A 13,624-nucleotide genomic window follows, 5' to 3' on the forward strand; every position below is an offset into this window, starting at 1 on the left:
GGGTGGGAAGGCTGGGGTGGCTGGGGGATGGACACTGGGGAGGGTCTGTGCTATGGTGAGCGCTGTGAATTGTGTAAGACCGATGAACCACAGACCTGTACCCCTGAAGCAAATAATACATTTTATGTTAATAAAAAATGTAAAAAAATGTGCATCTGTGATAGGAGAAGTGGAAGTAATAAAATATCAATGACTATGATATCAAGCAATAATGGCTGGTACGTTCACCCCCAAAAACAGGGCCAAGCTGATTTAAAGTTGTGTTCTCCCGTGTGGTTGGCCCCGGCAGATATGGGAATACGGAGTTCTGATCATAGCATGCTATTTTCCTAAACAAGATTACAACGCCTTTATAAGGTATTGTACAATGCAAGGTTAGATGGGAGTCTTTAGTTCTACTTAAGTTTTATACTTGTCACCCTTATGAAACTTGAATGTCCAAAAAAGCCTCCACAGCCAATCACCCCAGGAGATTCTAGAAATGGCCAAACACATCCTGTGCAAAGAGGGTGTAGTAACTCCACTCTGGCCTAATTTGTTTTAGTTAAATGAGGTCAAAGGCAAAGATTACTTGTCTCTGAGACCATGCATAGTTAGTTCACAAAGTTTTGGGCCATCTTTCTGTAAAGCTCCCACTTTTTCACCACTATCTTTTTTCACTTACTTATCCATTTTGTGGGCTAGAAATACTTGACTCCACAGGTTTTCTGTTGGTTTTGCAACGTAGGTAATCTGTCCCCGTCCTGCATAAAACAAACAACCTGACGAAGGTGCAGGTAGACCTAGACACTGAGAACCAGGAGATATTCCCAAATGGGGGGCTTGAAGTCTGATGTTCTACCAACTGAGCCACCCAAGCCTTGAAGCAAGGTTTGTTCCTTTTATGTCCTAGTGTGAAAAAAAGTGTATGTCCTAAGTGCTAAAGCTTTCTTTTTATTTTTTCATTATTAATAGTCTTAATGTCTCTCTTTTTAAATTTTGTTTGTGTTCCTTTTCCTTATTCCCAACTCCATCTGTCGCACCTTTGAATAGGGCTCCAGACAACCTCTGCCCCCAAGTCACTGGGGAAAAGTAACTTACAGCCTTGTTTTAACACCATGATGGTCATGTAGTTCATTTCAATTATGCATTTATTCATGCCACCAGTAAAGGCAGATTTGAGGTAGTCTTCACAACTTCACTGTAATAAGATTAAAATGGAAAAAGTTAATAGACTTAAATCAGGATAAAGGGAGAACAGAGGTAGAAAATTATTTTTAAAATTGCATATTATAAATAGTGCTTCCAACACCCTCACACACAACCTCCAATAGCTCGGAGTGTAAAGGGAGGTGACCCCTTCAAGGGGGTGACAGGAGACTTCTCCCAGGAAGTGTTGTTTAAACTGAGAATTGAAGGCTTGGTAGAATAAGTTGGAGAAAAGCCAGCACTCCCAGAAGAGCAGAGAGCATAGCACCTTCAGAGAGCTGAAGGCAGGCCCCAGGTGCCGGCAGGCAGAAGGCTGGGGAGAGAGCTGATCGCCGGGAGGGGGGACAGGAAGGCAGGGGCCTAGCAGAGACGGACAGGTTCTGAGGTTATTGTGGCAGGTGTGTGGAGTGGGGACCTCACCCTTGCAGCAATGCAAAGTCACTGGGGACTTTAAGCAGGGAGAAACGACATGATCGGAAATGATCTTGGAGAAACTATGCTGGTCTCACACACAGAATGGGCCAAGAGGTGATGGGAACACAGAGTAGGCCAGTGCGCCGAAGAAGGCCTAACGGATTTGACCCAGTGGCGGTATGGCAGGAGGACAATGGTGCAGAGCACATTCTAGGCCCAGGATTCCAACATGTGGTTCAGCTGATTGCCTTCAAGTCCCCTGGCAAAGCTTTGGGAAATGTAACTGGCGGAAGCCCAGCACTGACGTCACAGCATAGAGTATACAAAGACGGATTTAAAGCTGTAAGACAGAGGATTCAGAGGGAAGGACACAGCTTTGACTAGTGCCTGGCGTATACTCGGTTCCCTTACACTTATTCTTACTGAGTAAATGCTTGCTCCATAAGCTGCGATGTTAAGAGCAAGGTATTAAATATCCATCATGTTCGCTTTTGTCTGAGCCCGGTGTTTACTTTGACTCTGAGCATCACTCTGTGTTTCTCTTTGGTGACTTAGAGTCCAGTAAACAGTGCCAGGCACAGGAAAAGAGGGACAATGCGAGGAGACTGAGCAGGATAATTTTTTTCACATAGGATGTAACTGGTGATCTGGCGGTAAGCAATTTCAGAATGGTAAGAGATGACTAATGTGTAATAATAAAAATGTGTTGCTCCCCAACCTACATCCCCCCATCCCCAAACAGCCTTCTGTCCGCCCCTCCTCTCAGCGCCCCAGAGCCAGTAAGTTTCTGACCCTGGTGTTTTTGTTACAAAAACAATTGCCAAGCCTACCTGAAAGGCGTTTTGAAAATCTTCTCACCATATCAGCAATTGGTATAAGAAAGAACCGGAAGTTTGGAATATTGAACGCTTAGTGGAAAATCGCTATTTTGTAACTGAACATTACATGGTTCTGTTGAACAACAGCAAATTGCCCTTCAGTCTTATCAAGCGATTTCCTCGAATAAAAAAAATTATATATATAGTACAGTTTGGGGCGGGGAAAAAGATTAAAGAACAAAGATTCGTCAAGGTTGAAAGCAAAACACGTGCCCCCTCTGAGGTTCGAACTCAGGACCTTCAGATTATGAGACTGACGCGCTGCCTACTGCGCTAAGGAGGCACCTGACACCTCGCTTTGCGCAGAACATCTACCAACACCACTGTGCGACCTAGTGTTCTCCAACTCAGCAAACCAGGGTTTCAGGACAGCTCGCGCCGGGTACCCAGTTTGGGGCTGGGAGCTGCGCTGGACAGGGCGGCCGGCCCCTCGCGGCCCTTCCCGCGGAGACGCGGCGGCGCGTGCACCTGAGCCGGGCTGGACCGCAGTCCCGCGCCGCCCCACCCGGGGCACTGGGACCTTCCCGGAGGCGGGACGCAGGGGACGGTCCGCGGGACTCCTCGCCGGCTTCCGCTCCTCCTTCGCGGCTCCGAACGGCAGGACTTGCTCGATCCTGGGGTCGGGGAGCTCCCTTCCCGCCGACCCAGCTCATCTGCAGCCACACCCTCGCTGCAGCGCTGGTGCCCCAGCGGGTGGGGGGCTCCGCCCGCGGCGTCGGGTTCAGGACCAGCCTGGAGTCGCGAGGAGGCCGAGTGCGGCGTAGGGCGGGCCGGGGTCCCAGAGCGAGCTGGGGCTGGGAGCTGCGAGGGCACGCGAGGAGGGCCGGGGACGCAAGGAGGGCCGGGGATGCGAGGAGGGCCGGGGACGCGCGACCTTCAGGTCCGAAAAGCGCAGGCGGCGCCCGAAAGTCGGGCGGTAGCGTGGCCGAGCGGTCTAAGGCGCTGGATTAAGGCTCCAGTCTCTTCGGGGGCGTGGGTTCGAATCCCACCGCTGCCAAAACGTTTTTGAAGACTTTCCGCGAAAACGTCATTTCTCGCTCGCAGTTTGGACAGTTACCCACAGGCTCCGAGTCCAGGCAGCGGACTCTGCTGCACCCTCTGTTTTCCCCGGGGCCGCAGAGCGCAGCCGTGCACACCGCCCCGAGTGCGCGGTGGGTGTTCAATCGACAAGAAGGTAGTGAGCATCTACTGCTTGTGCTACCGACGTCTCCCATCCGCGTGTTTTCGCCCCCCAGAAGGATCCGACGTGTGTCAGACCTCCATTCAATACACTCACGGAATTTAGACGCTATTCATTCGGCACCTTCCGTGTGCCGGGGGCTTTCTTAGACCCTGCAGACACAGCAGCACTTACTAATTACTCCATAAACGCCGGACGAAGGAACAGCGGTCGGTCCGCCCGAGTCCGCTGTCCTGGGCCTGACCGCAGCCTTTGGTTTCACGCTCTGAACCTTCCTGGTGCGGACTGGAGCCGCGGCGACTGCGCGCACCGCCTCGCCTGCGCCGCGCTCATCCCGCGGACCAGAAGCGCCCGCCCCTCCGCGTCCCTGCGCGCGCGTGGGCTCCCCCTGTTCCCGCTCCAAGCACTTCCCTGCGCCCTAGGTCTCAACTTGGAAGCGCCTTCCCCTGGAAGCCTCCCTTGATCTCCCCCTCCAGGATTAAAATTAGTCTCTGAAGACGTCGAGAGGAACAACAGCAAGGTTTGGTGACAAGCATTAGACGCAGGACGCCCCAACGCGACGCGACTTCTACCGTCCAGAGTGCGCTTCGACTCTGAATACGAGCTCGATGATAGTGTTAGCAGAGCCAGCAGCGTAGGCGGATAGAGCACAGGGTGTAGAAGGACACACTTGTTCTGCTGGTAACAGTGTCCAAGGACGGAAAAGGGGGAGATATAAGTTCGTTTTGCTAGAACGAGTGCACATTTGTTTCATAAATCAAATGAGTGGATTCACGACTTTATAGGTGAATTTTTGAAAATCCCAGTCTCCGAGCAAAGAAGAAAAGCGGCGAGCTGGGGAGAGTGCAGCAGGCCTCAGCGCGCCGGCCTGTCCCCGGCAGGCTGTCCTCGTTTGCTCCCTGCCCTTCACTGGGTATCGCTGTCGGTATGTGCAGGCATGCTCCATTGTCGCTCTATCCCTCACATGGCCTTTACTGTAACTTTTGGTAACTTTTGTGTAATTGCCTGCTTTCCCTCGTGCATCATAACCTTTCTCAGATATAGAACCACATTTCTCTGGCTTCCCCATATCAGGAAGACTGAGGAGATGTTTGTGCTAAATGCCAATGAATAAACATACCAAAGAACAGCTTTCTCATTTGTAGACTCCTGATTCTGCCATAATGACTCGCTCTTTCTGGATTCAGCTCTGCTACCAGGCGCCTGCAAGCCATTCATTCTTGCTTAGATTACCAGACAACAGATCGTTCCTGGCGTGTGGAGCCCAGGCATCTCTCCGCCCTCCCCACCGCTCCCTGGTGGCCTTCCTCTTTTTTCTTTTTTTTTCTCTTTTGCATTCACCATGCAGTATCTCTGAACCACCCCACCCCTACCCCCCCACCCCCCACCCCCACCTCCCCACCGGGCAATCCAAGGGAAAGGTGCAGGCTTTTGAATTCTGCCCTCCAAAATGAACCAACCCATGGCCGTCTGCCCCAGTTTCCAGGTCTTTACCCACTGTCCTTTCCTAGGGAATAAATGTGCTAAGGTTGAAAAAGCAGTCATTCCTACCCCTTCCCGCTTGCCCATCCTCAGAGAGGAGCTGAAAGCCTACAGTTAAATACGGGACTTTTGATGTGCTGGTATCCTTTTAAAGCCAGAGGACATTTTTCTTACTCTTTAAGAAATAAGGTTCTGGCTCATGGGAATACAAAGGACGCCACCTGTACTGGGGGAAGAAGAGTTGGTTCATTACTCAGACGGAAGATTAAATTAGAGCCTCTTCTAAGGCCAGGAGACTCGTGGCCATGGAATGCAGTTGTGTGTGTAAACACGTGGACTTCCGTCACCTGCCCGAAGTCTTCCAGTTCCACAGCTCCCCTCCCTCCACCGTGTTTGCTGAGCCTCTGTTTTGTTACAGGCACCTTGCTGGGTTGGAGATCCAGCAAAAGGATGAGTCACAAAAAATGATCCGGGATTCCTTAGCAATTCAGCCTTGGGAGACCACCAGAGCACAGTGAGAACAGAGGGTCAATGCTTAATACTCACATTGAGTGAAGGCTGATTGACACCCGAGTATTTCTTCCAGTCATGCTGTATATACAATCTCTCTGTTGTGTGATGCTCTTACAGTTACTCCGTAAATAATCATGTCGTCCCAATAAAGTTAAGATTTTGGAAAACCTAATGAGAATGCCTAGCAGGAGGATGCCTTCTCTTGGCCGAGGACACCTATTTGTTTCCGAATGAACCTTGGAATGTCCACCTGGGAGCTGGGACCTGGAAAGGACAAACCAAACCAAAACACAACATAACATGCAACAGTCACCCCGCTCAGCCTTGTCCGATTCAACCTATGGAGAGAAAGAGAAGTCCCAAAAGTCCATCGCTGGGCTCTTCCCCTGAATATTCCTGCACTGATCCTTCTATCTATGTCCCCAAGCAGCGCGCTCAAAGAAGCTTCTAGCAGTACCGGAGCTGCGGTGTCAGGAGGAACGAGGAGGGTCGGACGCTGGAGACATTTTGGAGCGGGACCACAGATTTTCCGATTCCGAGCCCATCGCCCTAGAGGCGTCTGCGGGACTTTGATGAGCAAGTGAAGCTGTAGAAGGGAGAAGCTGTACTTTTCTTTTCTCCCTTTTGAACGGTGAGATGAAAATGCAGTTTGCCTTTGCGCGAGTCAGAAATGAAGGCAAGATCAAAACCCCCAGAACACCCTCCGGACCTGCGCCGCCCCGACATCGAGGGAAAGAAACCGGGAGTCAGGCGGGGTGAAAGCGGTCGGGAGGACCCCCTCCCACCACTTGCCACCCACCTGCCACTCCTGTATTTGGCTGGTCCATCGCCTTGAGGCTGGGAAGTGCAGGGACGTTCCATCCCCCCGCCACCCCAAAATGCCTTCGTAGATGTAAAATAAATCAGTTAGGAAGAAGAGACAGTCGTTTAAAGTGGTGCTTCTTTTTCGGCTGTATTCTATACAGCGCTCATTTAAATTAAAAAAACAAAACAAAACAAAACAAAACCACGAAGGAAGGGATCTCAGATGGACAGTGTAGACAAACGTCGCCAGGCGGGGTTCCATGGTGTAATGGTTAGCACTCTGGACTCTGAATCCAGCGATCCGAGTTCAAATCTCGGTGGAACCTTCCTGTTTGCGCCCTTTTTGCCTGACCTCCCCGCTTCTCTTTGGCCCGGCGGATTTTTGATGGGCCGGGGCAGGACCCACGCGCGGGCCGCCACCTCTCCAGCCCTGGGTCCACGCGCGCCGGGGGACGGCGTGTGATGCACAAGCAGGGTACAGGGGTCGACGAGGGCCCTGGTCGACTGCAACCAAAAAGGGGGGAAGAAGGAGACCGACCTCCCCGAGGCCCACCGTTTGGGTCGCAAAAGGAAAAGCAGAGAGAAGCCGGGAGACACGCGGTTGAGACGAGAGGCGGGGGGAAAAACTGTGTGTCAGAAGTGGGATTCGAACCCACGCCTCCATGCGGAGACCAGAACCCTCTGTCGGAGGAAGCGGAGCTTGAGTCTGGCGCCTTAGACCACTCGGCCATCCTGACACCCGCGGGCGCGGTCCCCAAATGAGTACACTCAGTCGTTGTTACGAACGAACACCCACTCAGAGCCGCTGGGACTTCCTGCCGCCTAGGGCGCATCTGAGAAGCGGAACGAACGGAACCACTTTCTCGGCAGATCTGGAAATCCGAGCGAACTGGCGAGGCTTTGCTCTGGCGCAGGAGGCGATTCGGAATCCCACTGCCGCCCTCCGCTTTCCCCGCCCCGCCGGACCCGGGGGCGCAGGAACTACCCCGGCTGGCCCTGGAGAGCCCCTGTGTCTCCCGGCAGCGCGGCTCGGGAAGGACGCGCGCAGCCCAGCCGAGAAATAGGCGAGCTGATGTAGACTGGGAGAGCACAGGAGCGCGGGTGTAGACCGCAGAGGGGCGGGGCGAGCGGGCCGGGAGCGGCAGGTGGCTGCGCACTGGCCTGCGCGCGCGGGAACCCCGCGCGGTTGCAAGGGAACGTCGGGCGGAGTCCCGACCCCCCTCGCCGCGGATCCCGGAGCCCGAGGACAGGTCCGCCGGCTGGGTGTGCTACCCGCAGGAGCCGGGGTCCGCGGGCGACCAAGGACACGCACCTTGAAGACCCCGCAACCACACGGTCTCCACGCGTCCGCAGGCGCTCCAGCCAAGACCTTGCCCCGCGCCCACGGTCCCAGATCCGGCCTGCGGGTGCTTCAACCACGAACCACGAACAAAACTCATCAGATGCTTGTGAAAATGTTTCTAGGATAAAGACCAAAACTCACAGACAGGACCAGGGAAAAGAACTAAAGCGAAACAAACACATGCGGGAAACGGAATTGTATAAAATTAAAATTAAGTCCTCAGGTAAGAGAAGATACAGATTCCTGGAACAAAGAGAGAAGGGGGAAATCTGAAAATTAATATTATGATGCAGAAATGTCTTTTTAATAATTTCAAAATAAGATTGCAGAAAGTTCCTTTGAAGTGTGGGGTGGAGATGGAAAGCAGGACAGAGTCCAACAGAACATAAAATGGTGTTTGGTAGAAGGTGTGCCATCAAGCCACCGGGGTTTCCAGGGAGAGAAAAGGGGGAAATGAAGGAAAGGAGATAGAAACATGACACAAGATTATTTTCCAGAACCGAAGACCTTAAATCTCCAGGCGAACGTAGGTCCATCAAACGCCCTGCGCCACGTGTGAGAAAAGCCCCACATCATGAAATATCGGAACCTCAGGGATAAAGTGAAGATACGTTTCCAGAGAGAAAAGAAAAACGTGGCACGCAAAGGGCTAGGATCAGGATGGCATCTTCTCCACAGCTGGAAGAGCAGGACGTGGAGATCACGTCCACGAAAGAGAACCCTGTACGTACGGGTTCAGAACCCAGCCTCGCGGCCAAAAAAGCGCGAGCGGGCCTTTCCGGTCTTGCAAGGTTTCAAAAAATAATAAGAAGAAATAAGAAATTGCCTCCCATGTCCTCTTTCCCAGGACACTTCTGAGGAACTGTTCCTCCAAACATGGAGTTCCAGTAAGAAAGAAAATGTGAAATCTGGAATAGGGACGCAGGCACGGACCCTCTCCAGGGTTGGGGCGCGCACGGGAGCAGCAGGTGCCGGCCCGCAGCAGGGAGCAGGGAGCAGGGATCACAGCCCGAGCTTCAAGGGACAGGACGTTTCACTGCGCTTGGCGGTAACATGGTCAGAAAGCTGCTGTCTAATTAGGAATAAACACTTAGAAAAGTAACCAAAGACAGAGGGGGGCAATTAGGTCTGGGAGGAACAAAGGCTGTCAGAGGGAGGAAAAGTAATTATGGTAGATCATGTAGCCCTGCTCTGCAAACTATTATGAAGTCATAAGGACGAGGACTCAAGGCTGATTAAACTAAAAATGAAATACATATTTGAGAATTTATTTAATAAGTATTTGCTGAATTAATAAGGAAGTGAGTAAATAAATATATCCACAAAAAGCAATTCAAGAAGAACATATGCTTAAATATGAAGGATTCCTATGGATATATTCTTATCATAAATATGCTTTCAAGAATATATGCTCTTTTACATCCCTCAATCTGTTCTTTCTCTGCTTGGCCAAGGACAAATGAAGTCTTCCCTAAAATGCCATTATTAAGACAAATAATGATCTTAATGGTCAATTATAACCTCACAGAAATCTTTAAAAGCTGCTAAAACCACCCCAATGTATATGAATTGATGTAAATTTTATAATTGGTTAAAAGAAACAAGTAAATTTGGTGAGCTGGTTTTCCATTAACACATCTACTTTCTGGATTTAAAGACATAGTGCTAAAATGAAGTGAACAGACATATAAACATTTGCAAATTTATGATCCAGCTTTTCATTAACTGGTGCTGGACCAGCTGGGAAAAAATGGACCTAGACCCCTATCTCACACCTGTTAAATAACAAAAATTCAACTGACTAAATTTTAAAGATCTTGTTGGCTTTGTTAATCAGCTCGTGAATTGGGCAGCACCCCATCTGGCAAGTAGAGGGTAGCTCCCAAGGGCTACAGAAAGAAAGGGGAAGGTTTTTAAAGGCAGGACAAGAAAGTTATCAACGGAAAAGAAGGATTATTTCAGGTTCAATCACCTTCATTTGGGGACGAAAAGGTTTAGTAGTTGGCGACGAAAGGGTTTAGTAGGCGGATGACTTTTGGGGGATGAAGAGGGCCCATGTTACAGGTTAATGGGCACTGACCAGGAGATTCCCTGTTGGCTGGTAAAAGCTTGCATTCGTGGGGGCTGAAACTGCAGTCCTGATAGGGATTTGTCTTGGTTCATGACTTGGGGCCTTAACCTAAGTGGTGCCATTTTGGGATTGTGGTTTTCTTTTTAACATATTAAACACAAAAATGAACTCAAAATGGATCATACACCTAAGTAAGAAAGGGACAGTAAAGCTTCTAGAAGAAGGAGAATATCTGAATGAACTTGGGGTAGGCAAAGATTTCAAGAACAGCAGTAGTAACCAAAAAAAAAAAAAAAAAAAGTTGATAAAGCGGAATTCATCAAAACTAAGGACTGCTCATCAAAAAAAGATCGTTAACAAAGTTAAAAGGGAAGGCATAAACGGGGAAAAATATTAGTTTTATATGTGTGTGTGTGTGTGTGTGTGTGTGTGTGCGTATCTGGCAAGGGACTCATGCCAGAGCACTCCGGTCAATCAACAAGAAAAAGACAAATACCTTAACTTTTTAGGGCAAGACTTGATCATGCACTTCCCTGAAGAGGCCATTCAAATGCTTCGGAACCCTACGAAAAGAGGCTCAAGATCATTAATTATCAGGGAACTATAAATTAGAACCACAGTGAGTTACTGTTACGAATCGACCTGAATGTCCAAACTTTAAAAAATAAAGCAAATATACCAAATGTTGGTGAGTACATAGAGCAATTAAAATTCCCATATATGACCACTGGAAATGTCAATTAGTACCATCCCTTTGGACTATTTTCGGCGCTGTCTAAAAAACTGAACATAAGCCATCTTTGATCCATTGATTCTGCTCCTAGAAATGAGTGCATCTGTCCATCTACAGACATGTGCGAAATGTTCAGGGAAGTTTTATTCACAGCAGAACAGAATTCTTAAGACAGCACAATACCCATCAGTGGGAAAATGATCAAATAAATCATGATATATTCACATAGTGAATGCCTACAGCAGCAGAAATAAAAATTGAATTACTGCTATGGATAAGACTGTATCTTACAAATGTAATGGGTAAGAAAAGAAAAGAAAAAAAAAAGGAAAAAAGGCCAGACACCAAAAAGTGTTTATTGTATGATTCTATTTATTTATTTTTTAGTTTTTTAAAATTTTTTTTAAAGATTTTTTTCTATTTACTTATTTGACAGACAGAGATCACAAGTAGACAGAGAAGCAGACAGAAAGAGGAGGAAGCAGGCTCCCTGCTGAGCAGAGAGGGATGTGGGACTCGATCCCTGGACCGACCTGAGCCTGAGCCGAAGGCAGAGGAGAGGCCTTAACCCACTGAGCCCCCAAGGCACCCCATAGTTTTTTTTTTAATTTTTGATATATAATTCACATAATTATACTTATTAGTTTCAGGCATACAATGTAATGACTCAGTATTTGTACACATCGCAAAACGGTCACCACTCTAAGAGGTGACATGATGTTCTTCAGGCCCAGCGGACTCTGGTCCTTCCATCATTTCCTCCTTGCTTTCCAGGATGACACTCCCACCCCCCAGGGTTATAGTTCGTAACCACATGCTGATCTGCCTGATCACCCAAGGCCACTCCTTATTATAACTCCTTCAAATGGGTAACAAAGTACACCCCAACAAGGGCTCCCTGGGGTGACCCCTTCTCTCCGGGGGGCATCGACTGGTCAGTCAGAAGGCAGGTGCTCTCTGTTCACCTACAGCCTCCGTCAGGGAATGGCTGGAAGGATGGACCCAGCGGAGCCCCCCTGCCGTAGAGCAGTCACACAGTGTCATGGACTGAGTTGTGTCTCCTCGAAATTCACATGCTGACGCTCTAACCCCCATTGCGACCCTATTTGGAGACAAGGCCTTTATGGAGGTGGTTAAGGTGCAGCGAGGCCATGAGGGTGCAGTGAGTGTCCTGAGAAGAAGAGGAGGAGCTCCAGGAGCCAGTGCGCAGGGGAAAGGCTGTGCAAGGACACACGGGGAGAGTCGCCGCCTGCGCGTCAAGGAGTGAGGCCTCAAGGTGTCTGCAGACATCTTGATCTTGGACTTCTAGTTTCCAGAAAACAAACTGAGCGAATAAATTTCTGCATGTGCAAACCACCCAGTCTGGTATTGTCATGGCAGCCAGAGCAGACTAAGACACGTTCCCTGGTGGCTGGTGGCCCCAAGACACCACGGCAGAGGACGTCAGTCCTCCTCCTCAGTACTGCCAGGCATGGGGGTACCTCTCTGCCCTACTCTGTTCACAGGCCAGCCCAGACTCAAGAGGGTGGAATAGAACCAAACATCTTTTTTTTTTTTTTTTAAGATTTTATTTATTTATTTGAGAGAGAGAGAGAGAGAGCACGAGCACGGGAAAGGGGGGTGGGGAGAAGTAGACTCCCCACTAAGCGGAGAGCCTGGTGTGGACTCAGGACCTGGGACCAGGACCTAAGCTGAAAGCAGACACTTAACCGACTGAGCCCCCCAGGCATCCGAGACCTCACATCTTCGCGGCACCGTGTGCACATGGGGAGGAGAGAAGCTGAGGGTGAGCACCCTCTGGGCCGCTGCTGTCCCTGCCCCCACCCCGTCCCTGGAGGTTTGTGAGCTCCCGAGGGGCCGGCGTCTTGGCTGGGCTGTTCACCAGGCACTGTGCTCACATCAGTGTCTATGCAAAATGCTCCCGGCTGCTCTCCAGCTGAACGAGGGCTAACTGGAGGTTCGCCATACACGTCCCTCAACCTTTCCGTATGCTGGAAAATTTTTATCATATACATTTTGGTTACGATTGGTGGCTTAGTTATATGTCTTCTCTACTTGAATATAGAAACCATAAGGGCAAGGAACATGGCTTTGTTGTTTATCGTTGTACCCCAGGGGCTGTATTATGATGCGTGCTCAAGAAATATGTAATTAACCATGAAAAGAAATAAATAAAACTAACAAGAAAACAAAACTGAAAAATCCCAAAAAACTCTAACTTCTCAGGGACTTGCACAAACTTCTCCCTATTTCAAGAGTCCCTTTTCTTCCTTATGATTATCCTTTTGAATAAAGTCTCTGCTAAGTCCAGATTTGTTTTCATTAGACAAATGTTTCTGGATAAACATTACTTACAAAAGTTAAAATACTTAAGGTTAACTTCTTTTATGCCATAAAAAAATGTCTATACTAAAGAATTTCTGTACAGTGCCAATAAAATGTAAACAGGTAAAACTATGAGTTCCCATCATCTGTCAGCAAATCACAGCAAAATGTAACGCCTTCCATTACACATACTTTTGCTTCTTTTGTTTCAGATTTTGTCTTTTTTTCCCTTTTTATAAACAATAAAGTTTTTTTTAATGAAAAAAAAAATAATCCAAGTGCCTGTACTCAACAAAAATCCCCCAAACCCTTGCTGTCTAGAAGGACAGGTCAGGGGCACCTGGGTGGCTCTGGGTAAGCCGCAAAGGATTTGAGCACAAAGAGGGACAGTTTTAAGTTGTGGGGGAAAAAAATCTGAGGAGAGAGAATGACTCGACTTCTTGGCTTGTAACCCTCTGGTCTCTTGCCTAGCTCTCTAAAATCCCTCCCTCTTTATAACCCTTAAATTATTTGTACTGAACAGTGTTTGCTTGTAGTAAAATAAAACATATATTGTAGAAAAATGCAGCCTAGACAGTAGACGTCACTCGTCTCCTCCTCCCAGTTCTTCTGATACATCACACCCATTTTTAAAAACTTTATTTTAGAGAGCGAGCGAGAGCAGGGGCTACTAAGGGAGAAGGCGAGAGTATCC

At 48.9% G+C, this 13,624-nt stretch overlaps 4 non-coding genes across 4 annotated transcripts; 2 read left to right on the forward strand and 2 right to left on the reverse strand.

Annotated features, from left to right (window-relative positions):
• Positions 1–2,690: 2,690 nt before the first annotated feature.
• Positions 2,691–2,763, reverse strand: TRNAM-CAU. Its single transcript has one exon. It is a non-coding gene; the product is annotated as a tRNA-Met (tRNA).
• Positions 2,764–3,395: 632 nt separating this feature from the next.
• Positions 3,396–3,477, forward strand: TRNAL-AAG. Its single transcript has one exon. It is a non-coding gene; the product is annotated as a tRNA-Leu (tRNA).
• Positions 3,478–6,713: 3,236 nt separating this feature from the next.
• TRNAQ-CUG lies at positions 6,714–6,785 on the forward strand. The gene has a single exon. It is a non-coding gene; the product is annotated as a tRNA-Gln (tRNA).
• Positions 6,786–7,090: 305 nt separating this feature from the next.
• Positions 7,091–7,196, reverse strand: TRNAL-CAA. The gene is made up of 2 exons: positions 7,159–7,196; positions 7,091–7,136 (listed from the first exon to the last, which is right to left on the reverse strand). It is a non-coding gene; the product is annotated as a tRNA-Leu (tRNA).
• Positions 7,197–13,624: the final 6,428 nt, after the last annotated feature.

Source organism: Enhydra lutris, unplaced genomic scaffold, assembly GCF_002288905.1.
Source record: "Enhydra lutris kenyoni isolate GAN:26980312 unplaced genomic scaffold, ASM228890v2 scaffoldscaffold93, whole genome shotgun sequence".
NCBI classification, from domain to species: domain Eukaryota; kingdom Metazoa; phylum Chordata; class Mammalia; order Carnivora; family Mustelidae; genus Enhydra; species Enhydra lutris.